The sequence below is a fragment of the Myodes glareolus genome, chromosome 2, assembly GCF_982192425.1.
Source record: "Myodes glareolus chromosome 2, mMyoGla1.1, whole genome shotgun sequence".
NCBI classification, from domain to species: domain Eukaryota; kingdom Metazoa; phylum Chordata; class Mammalia; order Rodentia; family Cricetidae; genus Myodes; species Myodes glareolus.
The window spans coordinates 49,878,584-49,895,022 of NC_142027.1; the positions used below are offsets into that span (position 1 = coordinate 49,878,584).

General features: G+C 32.3%; 1 protein-coding gene across 23 annotated transcripts in view; it reads left to right on the plus strand.

Annotated features, from left to right (window-relative positions):
- The window catches only part of Zbtb20 (zinc finger and BTB domain containing 20), a 758,948-nt gene that overhangs the window by 105,716 nt on the left and 636,793 nt on the right, over positions 1-16,439 (plus strand). For 12 of the 23 annotated variants that reach the window (XM_087900141.1, XM_087900210.1, XM_048422838.3 and 9 more), the window contains exon 2: positions 14,431-14,542. The exons of the other annotated variants lie outside the window; for them this stretch is intronic. The gene's annotated coding sequence lies outside the window, so the exon portion shown is untranslated. The remainder of the gene's footprint in view (positions 1-14,430; positions 14,543-16,439) is intronic. 23 annotated transcript variants of the gene reach the window in all.

Genomic DNA, 16,439 nt, shown 5'->3' on the forward strand with positions numbered 1-16,439 from the left:
TGTTTATACTTAGTGATTCACAAAACATCAGAAATATAGTGTAAGAAAAGGACTTTAGGGTATAGATGAGTTGACATATGTGCCAGAGGCATAGGGGAGGACGCCATGCATAAAACTGACAAAGTACGAATTTAATAAAAATTAATTAGTGGCCACTTTGGATTTTTTAAAGTTCCCCAATTACTTTACTGATGTCTGTGTTGGAGCTCATTTGTTTTATTCTATAATTCTTAAAGTTCTGAAATTAAGTTGTTAATTTTGATTCTTTAAAATTTTTACTTTTTATGTCAATGTCATAGCCATAAAATTCCCCATAGCAGTTTTTGTTTACAGCATAAATTTTAATATGGGATAGAACTTTTTTTGTTTACTTGTTTCGAAGTTTTTTTCAAATTCCCTTGTGATTTTTGTTTGATCCATTTGTTATTTAAGAGTGTCTTTGTATTCAATTTCCATAATTTTAAAAATTTTCTGTTTTTCTTTTGTCACTGATTTCTAACTTTACCCAATTCCAGCTATGGAATATACCTTGATTGATATATGTCTTTTGAAAATCTATGGGTACTAAATTTGACCTAATATATTTTATAAAATACTACATGTTCACTTGAGAATAATGCATATTTTGTTAGGCAGCATGATCTATAGTTATTTAATAACACTAAGTTTTTTTACATTATCAGCAATATAGTTTATATTATCCTATACCATACAAATCCTTATTTGTATGATTTATTATTCTTTTAAATTATGTGTATGTGTGTTTTTCAAACGGGAGGTAGTACATGTGTGTGAGTGCAGGTGGTTAGCGAGGCCAGAAGAGAGCGTCATGTCCCCTGGAGGTGGAGTTCCAAGCTGTTATGAACCATCTGCTGTTGGGGCTGGAATCTGAATTCCAGGACTCTGCAAGGGCAGTCAGCACAAGTTCTTAACCGTGAATCCTACTGTCAGCAGATATCAGCAACATTCTTTGCAATTTGTTGTCTTTATAATAACTGTGGAGTGTGTCTATTAATACTTCATTCTTCTTCCCATATCTCCTGTGTATACTTTCTTTTTCCTTACAATCCAGAATCCGCAGTATATATTTAAATACCCGATTTGATTGTGATTTCCACTGATATCACTTTTTCAGTAAATTTGCTTATGGGCAGGACTTTTTTCTAAATGAGTTCAATCTAGACTACATTAAAGAAAAACAAATCATATTATTTTGTCTTCTTTTCACACCAGAATTACAATAAAACATATTTTTGAGATATTAGCATCATCAAGTAGACCCACGAAGTCATGGTACTACCAATGGTTAATTTAATCCATTTAAACAATTTGAATTTTCCCACATTTCTTGAAAGTGCAAGGGAGCACAAGTTTGTCATGATAATATGACACTAACTTATCCTTTGATAAGCGTGTTAAGAGCAAGCAGTTAGATGTACTCAGGGTTGGATGGCATGCCCTGATTTTTGTTGACTAGTGACCTCTAAAAGTTATTATATTTGTGTCCACTTAATATCAAGTCACCTAATGGAAGCACATTTTTTTCCACCTAATCATTTTGTACTAATTCAGTACAATTTTGCCCATTTAATATCAATTGACACTAAGCGATTTCCTGTGCAATGTCAATTGAAAATCACTGATTTCCTGCTAATACAGCACTTAGTGTCAATTTCGTTGTGCAGGAAAAACATTTTTTCAATTAGCTACACCATATAATTTTTTGTTTTTAGTTGTTTGCATGGACGTCTGATAATAATTTTTTTAAACAAAGGCATAAGTGAAAAATGACTTTCCTCTTGAGAATTAAGTAATATAAACCCCTGAATTTTATTCTTCATCTATAAAAGATCAAATTTATTACTGGAAACCATTAAAAACATATCAGACAATATGGGAACAGAATGACATTTGAGTTAAATAGGAATGTGTGGCTTTAGCCATTGCACATACTCAACTGACAGGAGAAAATATTTTGGCTAATAATTTTTTTCAGTGTGTTAATTATGTCAGAACATCTACAATTTCATTATTAATTAAAATTAGTTTTTTGTGGTAGAGTAATGAATTTTAAAAAGTATTACATGGTCTTACAAGAAAACTGGGACAGCATTATCTCTTATGTTTTATGAAATTTGGAAAGTTTCATAGATTTTCCAACTAATAGAAACATAGCTAGAAACAGGTCTTAATTCCAATTGCTTACTCGGCTTCTTCGGCAAAGGTAATAGCCCACACATATCTCCTGTTCTCCATGGTGATAGGGAAATGATAAAACTGGAGTTGACCACCTTTGTCCTAAAGATTTATTACCCATGAATATAATACCAGAAGAATTCAAGATTAAAGATGTTTGTGTGTGGAATGTTTATTAGCACACTAAGCTGTTATAATGTTGGCATATATAGTAAACTACTAGCTAAACAAAGAAATAATGTCACTGTATAAAACATTCTTCTGATGAGAGAGGACACCATGCATGAGAAACAATTAAAAATCAATTAAATGGTAAACTGGTAGTCTGTAAATGGTATTTGTCTTTAGATTATTGGAAAGATTACTGTGTAATTGGGATACTCATTTGAGTTCTTCCTTGAAGGAAGCTTCTGGTGTGCCTTGATAGAAGCCAGATGGATTCTCATGCAATTTCTATCTCCTCACCTTTCTGTTTTCTTATAGAACATGAGCATTCTTAAACTATTTGGTTTGGTGTGAATATAGTTCCATTCTGGAAAACCCAAGAAGAGATTTTGGAAATAATTTGAAATAATATTTCAAATGTGTACTATTTGACAGATACTGTACCAGAGTTTGGACATACAAAGAGAAATAACCCATTGTCTTTTCAAAATATCTATATCTGCATCTATATCTATCTATAACATTGTTAATGCAAAGTATATTTAAAAATATGTAACATTTGCCCATCACTGTGGGCAAAGTAAGGACACAGTGTCTATCTAGTCTGGTAATTTAAGAGAAACTTGTTCGTATTTTAGGTTTTTATACATTAGTAATACATACTGCATTTCCACTATTTCTACCCATTCCTCTGCCCCTTCCAACTCCTCTGTGTGCCCCCACTCCTTCTCAAATTATTGCCCTCTTCTTTAGTTATTATTGCTGTTTCATGCATGCACACCTTGTTGTATGATTAGAAAGACCTCTAAGTCAAAATTTAAAAATCTCCTATATTTACTTCTAGTTTTTTTATGGTTTCATTGTTTACATATAACTCCTTAAACCATCTGGATTTGTATTTTGATATACAGTGTTAGATGGGCTCTAAATTTACTCTGTTCTAAATATTTAACCAGTTGTCCCATCACCATCAATCGAAAAGTCTATGTTTTCCCCACTGATTTGAAATGTATTATTTATCATATGCTAAATACTTAATTTACAAATGGGTTTCTTCCTCGCTTTTGTGTTTAGTTTCCAGCCTTTCTGTTTTTCTTTTCATTTCTACCACTTTCTGTATTCTTCTGTTGGATTATGGTATTAGTTATTGTGACCCTTACCATATAGATAAAACTTTCCAAATACAGTTTCATTTTACTATTTTTTCATTTAAAATGTTATTGTCCATTCTTATGCATTAATTTTAATTAATAATTTAGTCACTTCTCTGCCTCCAATTGCACTTGGCTTTTAACAACGGTTCTATTATATTGTGAATTATTTTAGGAAGGATTAAAGTACTTTTCTTACTGTAAAGAAATATATATTTTAAATAAATATTTTTATTTTAAATATATATTTTTTAAATTATATATTTTCATCATTGTTCAGAAAAGGTTTAATATTTCCTTAAGTGTTCATCTCTATTTCAAGTTTATCTTTTCTGCCCTTCTATTCCCAATACTTATTTTTTGTTTTGTGATGTTGCAAGACCTTCTGAATTACACAGTAATTGGTGGGTGCCAGCATGTTCTTTCTCTTTGCTTCATTGAAAAGCCCTCAAGTGCCTCACCATTTAGTGTTATGTCAGACATTTTTGGGGAGTGGATGCTTTAAATTATAATAAAATGATTCTTTCTAATCATTTTAACACTAATCTAAAATTAAAAAAAATGATTCTTATCAGTTGCAGTTTCAAATGACATGCTTTTCTCATATCATCTATCCTTATATATATGAATATTCATATAATATACATATATGTTAATAGGTAACCTAATAGTGAATAATTTTTAAAATTTCTTAGAGTGAATTATTATTAATTTATTATTTTTCTTGCTAATAATTTATTTAGGAATTCTAAAAATATATATATGAGATATAATTTTATTAAAACTGTTCAAAAAAAGTGAAATATGTAGATAACTTGAACTTTTAGTAATAACAATTTAAAATGTAAAAAGAAAAATGTAAGATGAGTTTTAATAATATATTTCACTTAATCCAATGTAATCAAACTATTTCATCATAATATGTTAGCAATATAAAAATTCTGTATATTTTAGAGTTCTAAAAAACTAAGTCTCAAACTCTGATAGTTTTATACTTTCATTCTGCCTCAATTCTGGAGAGCCACAGCGTAGTGCTCAGTAACCAGCTACACTGTGAAGTAACCTGACAAAACACATAGTAGATTCAGAAAATGAATTAAGAAATTTCATAAATTATTCTATAGGGTTTTTTATTCTTGAAAATGAATGAAGTTCAATTTTTTATTTAAATTGGGTTCTTGAGATGTTGATCAAAGAATATAAAATTTTAGTACAATCAAAGGAGTCAAAGAAATTTACTTTTTAATGTGATAACTCTCACTACGACTGTATTAAAATCTTGAAAAATGATTATAACGTGTTCCCAGTATACCCGAGATAAACAAGTGGGGCACTGTGTTTTAGTTTTTTTGTTGCCTAAGAATTTTTTAAAGAAGCACTTCACAGTTGAGGTATGCAGTTTATCATAGGGATGTGTTGTAAAGGAAACGGGCTGCATCCGGCTAGCTTAACGCCCGAAATAACCACACTGAAATTGTATTCATTTAAACACTGCCTGGTCCATTAGTTCTACCCTCTTATTGGCTTACTCTCACATCTTGATTCAACCCTTTTCTAATAATCTGTATGTCACCACAAGCTCATGGCTTACCTGGAATGATTTGGCATGTCTGACCTGGCAGCTTCATGGCAGGTGGCTCTCTGTCTCTGCCTCCTTTCTCCCAGCATTCTGTTCTGTCTACTCCGCTTATCTAAGTTTTGCCTATCAAAAGGCCAAGGCAGTTTTCTTTATTCAACCAATGAAAGCAACACATAGAAAGAAGACCCTCCTACACCAGAGAGGTCATGGTAGGAGCGTGAGGCTACTGGTGACATTGAATGTGGATGAGCAGTTGTAGTTAGCTCAGATTCTCCTTTGCATTCAGTCAGTTACCTAGGTCATGGATTGGTGCCACCACGTTTAGGATAAGAATCTCCATTTCAATTAACCTGAAGTAGATACTTTTTCATGGACATGCTCAGAAGCTTGTATCTTTAGTATTCCAGATTCTGTTGAGTTGGCAATAAATATTAATTGTCATATAACGTGAATGTTAGCAGACTAGACTTAGTAATTCACACCCTCCCACCTACCTACCCCTACCATACACCTGTATGTTTACATATGTATATACATATATTTATAATATATTGCAGTATAGTATACATATACACATATATGGATGTAACTTTTTTGCTATATGACAACATTTAGTAATTTTTAATGTTTGATACTAATGATCTTAAAATTTCCATTTGTACTGTCAATTTTGAAAGTTTTAGATTTTTAGAATATTATAGATTTTATTGAAATTTTCAACTTTATTAGTATTTGTATCATACTGTTACATAGTTCAGTATTTTCTGAATATTTATAATATATGTCTTGCTCTACTTTTTATATTTATGAATTTTTCACAACAGGAATTTCTAGGGTTGATTTAATTTATCTTAATTTAACAATACTATTATTGGATATATTTCTAAATTCTTATGTTTTAACTATGTAAAATAGTGTTTTATAATTTATGTTTTAAATATATATTCCTGATAACAGTATGGAACTAGCAATTTAAAAGAGCTTTGGCACCAGGAACTCCCATAATGCATTACTGTGACCCATATTACTTATCATATGAAGTAAAGTTAGTAATTGTTTTTACTTCACTGGTGAAATAAGGGGAAAAACATGGTGTATGATAGACACCAATTTTACAGCCTGCATTATTCAGAGTTGTTAATATGATGATTTAGAATATTGACTAATGTTTTTGAGTATTTGGAAAGATAAATATGGCTTGCTTTCAATTATCTAGAGTACGCCATGAATGTATTACTGTATAGTACAATCAAACCATATGAACAGAGAACTTTGAGTTAAGATTAAGTCAATGCTATAAAGAACTATTTGGAAGCCATCCTTACCTTTGGAAGAGTTTATAAAATAAATTGTTGAATAGGAAGGGAATGAATATCCATGTAAACACCTAATTAAATACCTCTTTAAATCAACTGTTTTATTTGTATTTTCTATGAATAACATGGCATTTGATATATGTGTAAATGAACAGATTTCCTTTAGGAAAAGAACAGAGTTTTATCTTGTGCCTAACCAAAATGAAATCAGTTTGCATTGCTCATCTTCCTCCATGTAGTAATTTGGAGAAATTATTTTAGATTTATTTTATTCTGTGTGTGTGACTGTTTTGCCTGCATGACTGTATATGTACTATATATGTTTCCAGTTCTGGTGGTGGTCATAAGAGGATGTCAAAGCTGCTTGGAATGGAGTTATGAATAGTTTTTGAACCATTGTGTGGATGCTGAAAACAATTGTCTCTTCTACAGGAGCAACAAGTGCTCTTAACCACTGAACCATCTTCTAGCCCACAATTAATATTTAGATATTTGCCAGAAGTCATGTATAAGTATATTTATGAAAACCAATTTTAATAGAAAAATGAAACAATACAAATATTCAAATGTTGGAATAACTAGATTAGTTTTCATCCATAGTATATTAACCAGTTATCAAAATACATATTAATGCTTGTTTTTCATATAGCATAGCATTACACTAAGTGAAAATACTAGGTTTCAAAACTTTGGAAAGCAGTTCTATTTTACATACCATTATAACTGGAATTACATGTTTTTGGGTGACAAGACACACTTTAAAAAATATTATTGTTGCTTTTTATTGTATTTACGTTTTAAAGTCACAGTTTTTGATAATACCGAAAAATATCCTGTGTTCATTTGATCAGTAAACAGAGATGACCAAAGGAAGGATTGTTAAAAGCTAACACAAGGCAGCCTGTGTGTGTGTGTGTGTGTGTTTGTATGTGTATGTGTGTGTTAGGATCAGGGTGATTGCAAATTTGGAAAAATAAGGAGGCAGTAGAGGACTAAACAGAATCTACTGGTTCTTCTTTGAATGCACAGAAGAAGAAAAGGAAAGTCTATAATCAAATGCTACCAGTTTCATTTTTTTTCCTTTGATTGACTTTGCTTTTGCCAGAAGGAGGTCTAGGATGTGGTTGTAGTCTTGTGAAAAGTGGTCAGTTACCAAAAGAGTTCAGGTCTAAAAATCTCACTGTGCAGTATGGTGGTAAAGTGCTCTGAGAGTTTTCAAGCAACCAATGGCAGCACTGGGGCTTTTTTTAGATCATGCCTCTGTACTGTCATGAGAATCTGTGGCAAGAAATTGAATTTTTGTTATTGCCAAAATTAAACACCAGCTTAGTGACCTGACAATGCACACACACAAACATGGACATGGACACGGACAGGGAGACACATCATGAATAAAGAGGGCATGCTTCAAACCAGCTTTTCTGTGGTTTAATATGATTAAAAATAATTCTTACATCTTGGCACATGAATTAATGAATACTGTATGGAACTCTTCTGTGATCAAGAATCTTAAATTTTTTTAAAAAGTTATCTTTTTAAGGAAGTGATACATAGATTTCACTAGAAGAAAATGATGTGGTGTCTTGGGTGGCAGAGTTTGTCAGAGCTCTCAGAACCGAGTTTTTTGAGGTATAATCAGCTTTAAAGTTGTTTCCACCCTCCTCCTCTTTTTTCCTTCCATTGTCTTTCTCTTCCCTTTTTTTTCCTTTTCCTCCACCTCTGTACTTTTGTTTGAGAGACATATGTACAATATAATTTTGGATCTTAATTTACTTTACAATTTCATAGGTGTTGCCTTTAAAGTTTTTGGCAAAAGCTATATGGCTTATGCTATAAGTAGTCCCGTTTATCAATCTTCAGTTGAAGATCTCTGGAGTGCTAAAGTTTCGCTTGGATTAGTTTGATTAACTTGAATACTATTTTTTTTAAAGTTTATGCTTCTTATTTATTTATTCATTCTACTTCTCAGCTATGTTCTTCTTTCCAAGTGTTGTATGGTTGCTAGTAACACACTCTCTAACTTCTGACCCAAAAATTTTGTGAGTTAAAACTCGAAATGCTTTGCTGTGTTATTTTATAAACTATATGCATGTTTCAAAGGCAGTCTGTTCATATCTGAATATTTAGGAGTTATTTTTACCATTAAGTAGACACTACTTTGAGGAAAATTTTTTGTGATGACATGAATTTATTGTAATTTACTTACTGTGTTTTACATCACAAAATGTTCTATACACAATTTTTCACTAATACATTTTACTCCAGTTTATATAAGACAGAGACTATAGAATCATTGAGATTCTTGATGTAAGAACAAATCTCTTTGACCCCCATCTACACTCACACATAATGGTCTCTCCTCTGGCGTTCTGTAGTTTTGGAGGTTTTTTTTTCCCTTTCAAGTCACAACTAAAGTACAATTACTTAAAATCAAACCTGTGATGGTTTTGTCAGAGATCTTAATTTGTTTGCCATTTGTTTTCTACAGTGTGCACCCCTTTGTGAGAGAGTAAAGTCTAACCAGGGCAAAAGATTCCACTGCTCTTCATGTCTAGCACCATAGGCCCTGAGTGAATATCTGATGAATAAATGAATGGAGTTTTCTTTCTCTAATCTCACATGTTCTCATCATTATAGTTACAGATTATCTGCTTGACAATGTAAGTTTCCTTTAAAAACATTTCAGTGCTTTTTAAAGGAAAACGTGGAATATTGAAACTATATTAAACTTAAAAATTATTTTTATATTGTGTATGTTGTCATGATTTATACCTGGGCATGCGTGCCATTGTGCACATGTAGCAAGGGAATGACTTTGTAGAGTTGTGTTTTTTTCTTCACCTTTAACGGAGTTTCCTTACTTTGAGCATTATTCTTTGTTCTGAACATATTTTATTTCTTAATCTAAATATGTATGCTGATTTTATGTTTTAGCAAGTATATTAAGCATAAATCACAGCACCATGGAAATAAAGGGTACCTTTTTTAGATTTTAGATATTTTTCTCATCCATCTATGTCTACAGTTCTGTTCCTCATGGTCACTCAGATGTCAGAAGACATATAGAGACAAATAGCAACTCATCTAGTCTGAGATATGTTTTAATAGTCTAGTATCAATTTTTAGAGCTTTGATATTAATATATTCTAAGTTTATAGTGTTTATTGTCTTATAAATGTTTGGTATCTTACCAGTTTCACCTTTTTGTTGCCCTGAAAAACTTAGATACATACATCAGTATCAAAAACTTCTTTTGCATTTAGTCTTTTCAAATGTGAGTATATTTATTTTATCAAATCAAGTAAAATATCACTAATTACTTGAACTCCTAGAAATATCTCACCTGTATGTATTTGATCATTGAGTTCACCAGATATCTACTAATTTTGAATAAGGGAGATTATATTTCATAAAAGTAAAGGAAAACAACAAAGCAGAGTTTGGGAAAATAAAACTAAAGAAACTTTTATGCAAAAGGTGCCAAATGACCTTGAATGGCATAAAACATTATTTTATGTAGAGTTTTGCTAATTTAAAACATGTTCATCAAATACCATTCAGCATTTCTCTGTGTTCTTTTTCTTTCCTACATGTTCAACCTTTTCTCTTTACTTTTACTTCTTTTAACTTGCATGCATAAATATATATGTATCTGCCAATCCAATCTGCTGTTACACATTTCAAATTTATATTGTTAAAGTAATCCATTTGGAATATTGGTCTTGGTATTACTTTCTTCTCAAAACTTCAGAAACAGTTTTTCTTTTTCATCTTTTCAGCCCACTGAAAGCTGCCTAATTCCCAAGTAAATGAATAAATAAAAAATAGCTTCTTTTCATCCCCATTTTTGTCTTCATTCATAGGCTAAAGTTTCAATGCTGCAGAACCTAGGGTGTTATGTGTACTATGCAAGCACTCTCCTTTGGTCCTAGGTCTTCAAGTCCCATGTATATTTTTAAAAGTCTTGTTCCTGAGAAGAGATTCCTTGTGAAACCTGTAGATTACTACTTGCTTTTATCTGTGGTCATTTTTATGACTTAGAAAGCTTCAGAAGCGGAGGACAGAGAATGTTGCCACCATTGACACTTCTTGTCTTGCTTAGGTTCCAGGTCAAATTGTTACATGATTGCGTGCATAGATTCCATAAAAACATACTTGTTATTATTTTCCTGTAGAACACATAGTTCTCTAGGCCCCTGTCTGCTCAGAAACTTAGCAACAATGAGAAAGTTGCTGCTGGTGTTTCAGTGAAGTTGACTCACAGTCTGGTGTTTCCGTGGAGTGCACTCACAGTCTGGTATTTCATGGAGTGCACTCACAGTCTGGTGTTTCCGTGGAGTGGACTCACAATCTGGTGTTTCCGTGGAGTGCACTCACAGTCTGATGTTTCCGTGGAGTGCTAGTTCAAGACTCAAAGTGTCTGTTCCCGAAGACAAACCTGTGATTCCTAGTGTCATTTCTGGTTCATGCCTTTTTTGTTTTGCTTTTCATTTGATTTTCTTCTACTTAAAATATTGACTTAAACATCATGGATTCTGGCAAAAACAAACCAAGACAAGAAAAGACAAAACAAGCTCTTTATTATACTGTCACTTTCGCAAACTTAAATATTTGTTGTCATCATATAAGAGCTTGAGACAGAAGAAAAGATATTCCAGTAAAACCCTGTTGAATCTTATACTGATATCGTTTCTGGTAGTTCCAATCTGAGAAAACAGCATGAGGAGAGGGAAGGCTAATTGTTACCCCTCTTGTTTATGCCATGTGATAGCTCTCAGATGTCCAGTACACTCTTTCAGGTAGATCTCATTGCTTATTATTTTAATGGTAACTTGATTAGAATGTAACAAATTACACAAAGAATTACAGAACAATAATAAAGCAATGATCTTATAGGCCTTCTATTTAAAACAAACAGTGAAATGAAAATAAGGTGTGGTTTGTGTTTAATTAAACATACCACATTCTCACAACATGATAGTTAAATAAAGTCATTTTGTTGACTGAATAGTCAACATAGTTCTCAAGAAATATGATAGGAATTAATACTTTGCTCTGGCCTCTTTCATTGCAGTGGATCAAAACGTACAGATATAGTGTAATATACTTCATAGAGATATTGAATGTAAATTGAAATACCTGCTGAGGATGTGCAGAAACACATTCTCATTAGTGCTTTCCCATGACTACTTCCATAATAAGGACTCTGAATTTTTGAACTATTTAATTTGTATTTTGATTAATTTATAAATTCTTAAAGATATATGTTGTGAGTAAATGTCATGTTTTATATATTTGCTGGAATTTGGGAATAGAATGACAAGAAAATGATGTACAGCTTATGGATATTATCATTCTAAATTAGAAAGGTATCTTCTATAGAAATGTATTATCTGTATGCCTGTCTCTCCACCAATATATCTAGGTAGGTATGATCTGTTTACTAATCATCTATCTTGTATTGTATATACACATATATCAATTTATCTATATGTTAGCTGTGTATCAATCAATGCTATGTAATTCTTCAAATATATGAATTTTTACTTTTAGGTAGAGCCATTAATGATACATTTTAGTTTTGTACTGATAGGAAATATTTAGTTAAGTGACATTTGTTACCCAGTAGTTTTATCCCAATTAAATTCTGTTTATTACTGAATCTTTTGTTTGGGCTTTTTCTTTAACTCTTATCAGCCAAAAATTTAATAATTATTGATCCATTTATAAAAAATTTGGGGAACTTGTTATTTTGTATTAAGTTTATTTCTACTTATGTAATTCACTAATGGAGATGTCTCAGTTGCCAGGAATTTCTGCCAGCAATTGAAAATAGTGACTGCTGAACTGAAAGTATGGATCATTGGGTTAATCAGTGTACCATTCCTGTCCTTTAAATGAGAGGAAAGGGCTGTGTTACAAAGCTTTCAAAAAGCAACACTAACCAGGGGGTATAAAAGTAATTTTAGCAAGACTGTTGTGTCCTTAAAGTTTATGAAAAGCAAACAGACAAAATAATTTTTTTTATGTGTGTGTGTCTGCGTGTATGTTATCTCAGTTTTTTAAAGGTTATCCTTTGCATCTTTTTCTTTGATCTCCACATGAACAGAGACGCATGAAGTGGCAGTGAGGTCAAGGTTGCTAGATGTCTTGGCACTGATTAACTACTGCAATTAGCACCATTTAGATTGATATTTTTCCAAGATGAATGCATGATTTGGACAAGAAAAACAAAAAATTATGACACTTGTGAAAGTGACCTGACACTGTCCGGGAAGAAACAGAAAAGAAACAGAGCTCACCTCAAAAGTCTTGAATATTTGAGAAATTGATTACATGATAAGACCACTTCAATGTAACGATAAGTCTCTGAAGACTTATTAGTGCTTTGGTGGCATTAAAACAAAATGAAAAGACATCAGGACAGCTTGCCTTAATAGCTTACTGGCTTGAACCCTGATACATAATGTTCTTGTAATGGGTGACTGCAGTAAATTGGTAGTGAATATTTTCCAATTTTTTGGCTCTTCCTATCAGATCTGCTCTCAGAGAACATTTTGTTCTGAGAGTATTATGAAAGCAATTGATCTACTTTAGAAGTTGCTTGACAGTTTTAATGTAGTGATAACTTTTCTCCTCTCCAGATTGTGTGAAGTTTTTTTTCGTTTTCAGTCTTTGTAACTTGAGTCAAATTATAGTTAGGTCATATTATAGTAGTTTGGTGTTATATATCAACAGGTCTGATTAAATACTTCTAAGTACTACTACAAAAGAAAAATATATTTTCCAATGAATTTGTTATCATTTTCTATTTAGATAGAAGTTTACCTTTACTATCCTTGACAGTTTTGAATGGCTAATTTTGAACCTAAATAATTTGCTGAGAAATTGTTTTTAATCATATTGAAGGATTTTAAATGTTTGTAAAATAAAAATTTGGGGCATTGCACTAGTTTTGTTTCTGTAACTGTAATAAAATACTGTGACAAAAAGATATTTAGGGAATAGAGTATTTTAGTTCACAGTCTGTCATAACAGGGAAGTAGAGGCAACAAGAACTTAGACCATCACACCAACAATCAAGAGCAGGGAAAAACAAATCATCCATTCTAAGTACTCAGAAAGCTTTCTTTACTCTTGGACAGTCCATCCCAGAGCAGCAAACCAGGGAATGGTGCTGCCCACTTATATAAGGGTCTTCACATATCAATTAAAACAGTCGGAAAAATCCCCCTCCATATTCCCATAAATTAATCTGATACTGACAATCTCTCATTGATGCTATTACATGTTTCAAATAAAATTACAGTACTATAAACAAAATAGAGTGAGAGTTATCTGAGATTTATTAATGAAATTATGTAATATTGAATTTTCTGGGCCATTTCATACCATCTCTCTTAGTTCTTTAAGCAATGTATGTTTCTGTAATGGATACAGTAAAATAAAGTAAAATAAGAAAATATCAAATGAATAGAAATTGAAGTAATTTCTATGCTAACATTAGAGCCATGGGGAATTAGAGGTCTTTGAGATTCTTATTCATTCTTCTATTTTTTCATGTGCCTAAGAACATTTGTTTCATAAAAACATTTTATTACTGTTTTAATAGAATAAGGGCAAATGGCAATTTAGAAGAATTTGAGATAAAATCCTGGACATATGAAACAAAGGTAGGTGGTGTTTGAGCACTACAAGGGTAGTAAAGTGAAGCCCATTCCGCAGTGTAGAGCTATACAAAGCAACAGTCATTGTGATTCTATGAAACTATGAAGATATCTTAGAAAGAAACCTCATGGGAGGGGACACCACAAAGAGAGAAAGGGAAAAAATGAACACGTGAGAACCAATGAATATGAAGTTAGAAATAATTAGAGAAGAAATTAATGTCATACCAAAAATAGCAAAAGGTCTTAGGAAATGTCACCTAAGAACAGCAATCTGAGTTTCAGAAAATCATATACGAGTAGAGTGTTCAAGATCCAGTAGGAATGGAAATGACATTGTGGCTCTTTCCTATTAGGGGTGAAGCAGAACACATCGAGGCAGCCCACCTCTGCAATATGATTAGTTTTTCTTTCTCAAATGCAGTTTGGAACAAAGAGTTGAAAGCCAGATGACTTCTGCCTTTTGAGGTACCCAGATTCTTTTTTTTTTTGATAAATTAATTTGTTTATTTGTTTGTTTATTTTACATCCCAGCCACAGTTTCTCCTCCTTCCTCGCCTCTCAGTCCGTCCCTCCCACATCCCCTTTGCCCAGCACAATCCATTCCTTCTCCATTTCTGTTCAGAAAAGTGCCGGCTTCCCTTGAATATCAAGTGAGCATGGCATATCAAGTTTCAGTAAGACTAAGCACCTCCCCTTGTATTTAGGTTTAGAATGGAAGAATGTTCCTTTTGTTCCACATCCTCTCCAGCATAAACTGTCACTTGCATTTTTATTCTTGGCCATTCTGACAGGTGTAAGATGGAATCTCAGAGTTGTTTTGATTTTCATTACCTTGATTACTAGGGATGTTGAATATATCCTTAAGTGTATTCTGGCCATTTGATACTCTTCTGTTGAGAATTCTCTGTTTATATCTGCACCCTAGTTTTTAATTGTATTATTTGGTTGTTGATATCTTGTTTCATGAGTTCTATTTTTATTCGGAAATCAGCCTTCTGTTGGATGTGGGGTTGGTGAAAATCTTTTGCCATTCTGTGGTCTGCCATTTTTGTCATATTGACTGTGTCTTTTGCCTTACAGAAACATTTCAGTTATATTAAGTTCCATTTATTAATTATTGATCTTAGTGCCTGTGCTGTTAGTGTTCTCTTCAGGAGGTTTTCTCCTTTACCAATGCATATACGATTACTTCCCACTTCCTTTTCTATGAGGTTTAGTGTGTCTGCATTTATGTTGAAGTCTGGTAAGGCTGTCCACTTTCTCCATACCTGTTCAATATAGTACTTGAAGTTCTACTTAGAGCAGTAAGACAGCTAAAGAAAATCAAGGGGATACAAATCGGAAAGGAAGAAGTCAAACTATCATTATTGTAGATGATATGGTTGTGTGTGTGTTTGTATAAACCCCCAAAACTCTACCGGGGAACTCCTACAGCTGAAATACACCTTTAGTCAAGTGAATGTATATAAGATCAACTAAAAAAATTAGTAGCCCTCCTATATACATATGATAAGTGACCTGAGAAAAAAATGGGAGAATCATTACCCTTTACAATAACCTTAAATAATATAAAATATTTTGGTGTAACTCTAACCAAGCAAGTGAAAGACCTTTATTAAGAACTTTGATGTTTGAAGAAAGAAATTAAAGAAGATTTCAGAAGATAGAAAGATCTTCCAGGCTCATGGATCTGTAGGATTAACATAGTAAAAATGGCCATCTTACCAAAAGCAACCTACAGATTTAATGCAATCTCTTTTAAAATGTCAGCATAATTTTTCACAAACCTTTAAGAACAATACTCAACTTCATATGGAAAAACAAAATATCTAAGATAGCTAAATCAATCCTGTACAATAAAAGTCTTCCAGATGTATCACCATCCTTGATTTCAAGCTCTACCTTAGAACTATAGTAATAAAAACTACATACTGTTCACATAAAAGCAGACAGGTGGATCAATGGAATTGAATCAAAGAAGTAACTGTAAATCTACACACCTATGGACACCTGATTTTTGACAAGGAAGCAAAACATATACAGTGGAAAAAAGAAAGCATCTTAACAAATGATGCTGGTCTAACTAGATGTCAGCATGTAGAATAAAGAAATCGATTCATATCTCTCACAAAACATTTCTATAACCACATGATGTTTATATAAAATGAAATTTTAACAAAACTTATAAGTCTATGAGCATTGTTATGTTTATATCTGTGAATTATCACAAATAATGCCTCCCTTGTGACCCATTCATGTATATACAAGTGTATATGCATATAGCAATAATTATCGAAGAAAAGAGTCTCTCAGCTTGAGAGTGGGAGTACACATAGAAGGAGCTTGAAGGGGGATAGCTGGG